Here is a 6,194-nt window from a genome sequence, read left to right as displayed (position 1 = left end):
TGGCTTGTGATCATCCATCTTTTTCTTGATTATATTCCAGAGGTTTTCGATTTGGTAAAATCGAAAAAACACATCATTTTTAAGTGATCTCTTATTTATTTATTTTTTTTTGTCTACTAATGAAGTTCTGATTTCTTTAAAGCGTCTGTATCCAGCTAACACGTCGTCTGTAGAGCAGGTGGCTCTCTGAGTGGTTTCCCATCCAAACGAATGGTGCTGTCACTGGCTCTCGGTGAGCATAACAGCACAAGGTTAAAAAAGAACTTTGTGAGCCATCAGAGTGAGCCATCTCACACACACACACACACACACACACACACACTCTCTCTGAGGCAGCATGGTGTGTGGTGTTTTGAATAGCACCGGTTTGTTGGAACGGTTCCTGTGTTATGTGAGGGTTGTCTGAGTTTATGGGTTCTCATGACAACGCGATGCACGGAAACGGGACAGCAGGAATAAATCTAAAGATGTGCCGTTTCTCCCTGTTCAGTATCAGAGCTTTGAATATACAGTGCCTTGCAAAAGTATTCATACCCCTTGAACTTTTTTCCCACATCTTGTCACCATACAACCACAAACCTATATGTGTTTTATTAAGATTTACGAAGTAGCTCATCGTTGTGGAATGAAAGTGGAATGAAAATGATACATAAATTAAAATCTGAAAAGTGTGACGTGTAAAAGTACTCAGCCCCTCGATATCTATACTTAGTAGAGGCATCTCATGCTAAAATTAGTGACCCTGGGCCTCATTTGGCTGCTTCTCTGATATCAGTTCGCCTATTGCTCAATTTGTCCGTTTGGGTGGACCATGGCCATGTCTTGGTAGGTTTGTTGTGACGAGGGCTGCACGATATATCATTTCAGCATCGTCATGGCGATGTGCGCATGCGCAATAGTCACATCGCAGGACGTGTGATGTCTCTTAAGGCAAACATCAAACACATCATGTTGCAGTGTTTTGATTCTTGACACAAGAAGTTGATACACAGCGCTGTCTCTGTGTCTGTGTGAGTGACAGGCTGCTTCTGCCTGAGATATCTTCCAGATCTTATTTACCTTTTAAAAAGCTATTTAAATGTCTGATTAAAGGGTCGATTACTGTAGTTTTGCTGTTTTCCTCGGGTTTTGAGTTGAGCTCTGCGCTGACTCAGCTCTTGATTGGTCTGGAAGTGAGACAGCACGTGGGTGGGGGCGGGGCTGGTGACATCATGGGCCCTGCATTGTTTAATATTGCGATATATATCGTTGAAAAAAGAACTTGCATGTAAGTTTGCAATGTAATTTTTTTTCGCTCAGTCCTAGTTGTGACAGTTGTAGAATCCTTTTTCTTTCATTTTTGGATGATGGATTGTAGAACAGTGCTCATTTAGATGCTAAAAAGCTTGGAATATGTTTTTATAACCTAACCCTGCTTTAAACTTTTTTCCACAACTTTATCTCTGACCTGCCTTGTTCCTTGTTACCTTGTTCCTTGGTCTTCATGATGCTGTTTCTTCACTAGTGTTCACTAACACACCACTGAGGCCTTCACAGAACAGCTGTACCCTTGTGAAAAAGCTGTATATTTAAATATACAGTTGTGGTCAAAAGTTTACATACACTTGTAAAAAAACATAATGTTATGGCTGTCTTGAGTTTTCAATAAGTTCTACAACTCTTATTTTTCTGTGATAGAGTGATCGGAACACATACATGTTTGTCACAAAAAACAGTCATAAAATTTGGTTCTTTCATAAATTTATTATGGGTCTGCTGAAAATGTCACCAAATCTGCTGGGTCAAAAATATACATACAGCAACAAAATTTGTCAATTTTGGTGATGTAGCGAGTTGTGTCAATCAAATTAGCTTCATGTCATGGCCTCTTCACTTCTTGTAAGTGATTCTGATTGACTACAGCTGTTGACTTCTCATGAGCCCATTTAAATAGGGCTCATTTGACCCAGTGATTAGACTCAGCTACAAAAGCTACAATGGGAAAGTCAAAGGAACTCAGTGTGGATCTGAAAAAGCGAATTATTGACTTGAACAAGTCAGGGAAGTCACTTGGAGCCATTTCAAAGCAGCTACAGGTCCCAAGAGCAACTGTGCAGACAATTATACGCAAGTATAAAGTGCATGGAACAGTTGTGTCACTGCCACGATCAGGAAGAAAACGCAAGCTATCACATGCTGCCGAGAGGAGATTGGTCAGGATGGTCAAGAGTCAACCAAGAATCACCAAGAAGCAGGTCTGCAAGGATTTGGAAGCTGATGGAACACAGGTGTCAGTCTCCACAGTCAAGCGTGTTTTACATCGCCATGGACTGAGAGGCTGCCGTGCAAGAAAGAAGCCCTTGCTCCAGAAAAGGCACCTTAAGACTGGGCTGAAGTTTGCTGCTGATCACATGGACAAAGATAAAACATTCTGGAGGAAAGTTCTCTGGTCAGACGAAACAAAAATTGAGCTGTTTGGCCACAACACCCAGCAATATGTTTGGAGGAGAAAAGGTGAGGCCTTTAATCCCAGGAACACCATGCCTACTGTCAAGCATGGTGGTGGTAGTATTATGCTCTGGGGATGTTTTGCTGCCAGTGGAACTGGTTCTTTGCAGAAAGTAAATGGGATAATGAAGAAGGAGGATTACCTCCAAATTCTGCAGGAAAACTTAAAACCATCAGCCCGAAGGTTGGGTCTTGGGCGCAGTTGGGTGTTCCAACAAGACAATGACCCAAAACACACATCAAAAGTGGTAAAGGAATGGCTAAACCAGGCTAGAATTAAGGTTTTAGAATGGCCTTCCCAAAGTCCTGACTTAAATCCCATTGAGAACATGTGGACAGTGCTAAAGAAACGGGTTCATGCAAGAAAACCATCACATTTAGCTGAACTGCACCAATTCTGTCAAGAAGAGTGGTCAAACATTCGACCTGAAGCTTGCCAGGAGCTTGTGGATGGCTACCAAAAGCGCCTAGTTGCCGTGAAAATGGCCAAGGGACATGTAACCAAATACTAATGTTGCTGTATGTATATTTTTGACCCAGCAGATTTGGTGACATTTTCAGCAGACCCATAATAAATTTATGAAAGAACCAAATTTTATGACTGTTTTTTGTGACAAACATGTATGTGTTCCGATCACTCTATCACAGAAAAATAAGAGTTGTAGAACTTATTGAAAACTCAAGACAGCCATAACATTATGTTTTTTTTACAAGTGTATGTAAACTTTTGACCACAACTGTAACAATATTGTGTCCTTATATATACAATATGTGAATAATTAAAATATACCTTTTTCTGCTAATACTTAAATTTTTACCTGCTTAATCTGTTGTTCAGTATACTTTGAAAAAGTATTCCTAATTTGGCTGTGCTCATTTTGTACTGGTGATGTTCTTAATAAAAATACAATAAAGCTTAGTATTATCGTATAAAACTGCTTTTTATGATAAATCTACTATCTAGCCTATACATTTGTGAGGTCAGGACTCTGGCTGGACCAGTCAAGAATGGTCACAGAGTTGTTCTGAAGCCACTCCTTTGTTATTTTAGCTGTGTGCTTAGGGTCATTGTCTTGTTGGAAGGTCAACTTCGACCCAGAGGGGATTTTTTTCCAGGATATCTCTGTACTTGGCCGCATTAATCTTTCCTTCAATTGCAACCAGTCATTCTGTCCCTGCAGCTGAAAAACGCCCCCATAGCATGATGCTTCCGCCACCATGTTTCACTGTTGGGATTGTATTGGGCAGATGATGAGTAGTGTATGAGTAGAGTTTTTCTCCACACATACTGCTTACCCTTGTGAAAAAGAAGTATACTTAAGTTATGTTATATTGGAACCAATAATTTGTACTTAATTACTAATTATTTGTAATGAAAATGATATAAATTGGAGGCGTCCGCAACCAACACTCACGAGAACTGCGACCTGCTTTCCGACCTTTAGTTCTAACAGTTCTACAAGGACTACTGGTTCATTGTTTACAAACTAACATACAGACACTCTGGCAGAAGCTGGAAAGAGACCGAATATGTCTGTAAAAAGCCAGAAAATGAGAAAGAGAATCTAATCCGCCTGAAATGTTTATTACACTCTACAACTGTAGGGGGAGCCCACGAGCACAAAATCTCAATCCTACCTAGTGGAGCTTTAAGTATACTTATTTTTCACAAGGGTAGAATTAACGACAAGTGGTTCAATCTTGTCTCATCAGACCAGAGAATCTTATTTCTCATAGTCTGGGAGTCCTTCATGTGTTTTTTTATGTGCTTGCGCTGAGTAGAAGCTTCTGTTGGGCTGCAGTAATGGTTGACTTTGTGGAACTTTCTCCCATCTCCCTACTGGAGCTCAGCCACAGTGATCTTTCGGTTCTTTTTTACCTCTCACACTTTGGTTTTTCTCCCACGATTGCTCAGTTTGGCTGGACGGCCAGGTCTAGGAAGAGTTCTGGTCGTCCCAAACATCTTCAATTTAAGGATTATGGAGCCACTGTGCTCTTTAGGAACATTAAGCGCTGCAGAAACTCATTTGTAACCTTGCTCGGATCTGTTCCTCGCCACAGTTCTGTCTCTGAGCTTGTTGGGCAGCTCCTTCCACCTCATGATTCTGATTTTCTTGAAGCTGCATTAGTTTAATTAAACACAAATGGACTCCAATAAGGGAGTAGAAGCATCTCAAGGAGGATCAGAAGAAATGGAAAATAGTCAATGGTGGGTTAAATACAGTGTGAATGTCACAGCAAAGGGTCTGAATACTTATGACCATGTGATATTTCAGTTTTTCTTTTTAATACACTTTTTTATGTTTAAATGTCTAAATTTCTGTTTTTTTCTGTCAAGATGTTGAGGGTGCTGAGTTTAAATTATTGAATAATAAAATTAACTTATTTGATTTTAGCAAATGGCTGCAATGAAACAAAGAGTGAAACATTTAAAGGGCTCTGTATACTTTCCGTCCCCAACGTATGCACTACTGAAGATACGTTTTTTAAAAAGCATTTTGATCTTCAGTTTTTTTTAGTATTTCAGTATTTCCATTTTGGTCTCTCCTCATTTATCACAGAGATCAGATCCTGCTGGTCTGGTGTGACTGGTTGTATCTGCCTGGCCTCTACCCATTTTTCACCACACCCAATTTAATGGACGTTTGATTCTTCCATCGGTGTGATTCATTAGTCATATTAGTTTTGAAAGTGAATTCAGTCTGAAATATCTACTGCCGATGCAACAACTCAACAGGCTATATACCATTATGAAGCAAAGCTTATTAGCTTTTGAAGTGTTGTGGAGCTCCATAAAACTCATATTCAGTGGAGTAGATACGTCTGATGCATCACTAAATTCTACCTCAAACATCCACCCAAATGTCCATATGCGATATGAGGCAATCAGATAAGAAGTTAGCATAAAAGCTAACCTAAGAGCCTCACAAGCACAACCTGACCAACACATACACTTTATAACCTTTATAACTGAGACATTTCACTGGGAAGGATGTTCTGTTGTTGGTTTTCCTCCCAAAATGGTAATGGTAAGAGTAGATGGATCCTTCAACCACAGACGCAGCTCCTCTTATTTGCAAGTACTGTAGATGATAAGAACACAACTTGTAATGAGATTGGCTTTCTTTGCTATTGATATATTATCTTCGACCCTCTTCTGTTCACAACAGAGCAAGCTGATTGGCTCTTTTTGTTGAAGAGAGGAACTCTATCTGTAAACATACAGAGCTTTTCGAGAACTCTTATTCATATTTAAACCTCATTTCTAAAACTCTCTGTCTATGCAAACCGGTAACACTTCAAGTATTTGCACATTTGTAAAATCCAGTGATGGCATAGTTACTTTTAAAAGTAATCTGATTACTAATTATCCCTTTAAAAAGTAATTTCACTTTATGGATTACTTGATTTTAAAAGTAACCCATAAAGTAACTAAGTTACTTTTTAACAGTGTAATCAGTATCGGATAAATATGATCAGTATTTAAGATCAAGGTTGGTTGTTTACTGTGTGCTGAAGACAAAATCAATCAATTAACCTTTATCTTTATTTCCACTCGGTAATAGACTGAGGGTAACCCCTTATTTTCAATGCAGCTGAGCCTTTACAAAATTAAAGGGACTGAAAAATAAGTTTAAAGTATAAAAACGAGCAAATTATATAATATTTAATTAAGAAGAAATAAAATAATTCAGAATAAAATAATA

General features: G+C 39.0%; 1 protein-coding gene across 1 annotated transcript in view; it reads right to left on the bottom strand.

Moving 5' to 3' along the window:
- Window positions 1–6,194, bottom strand: part of hecw1b (HECT, C2 and WW domain containing E3 ubiquitin protein ligase 1b) — a 295,654-nt gene that overhangs the window by 124,598 nt on the left and 164,862 nt on the right. The gene's annotated exons all lie outside the window — the stretch shown is intronic.

The sequence above is a fragment of the Astyanax mexicanus genome, chromosome 4 (assembly GCF_023375975.1).
Source record: "Astyanax mexicanus isolate ESR-SI-001 chromosome 4, AstMex3_surface, whole genome shotgun sequence".
NCBI lineage: Eukaryota > Metazoa > Chordata > Actinopteri > Characiformes > Acestrorhamphidae > Astyanax > Astyanax mexicanus.
Note: the sequence above shows the minus strand (reverse complement) of the source record. Positions and strands in the feature narration are given on the sequence as shown.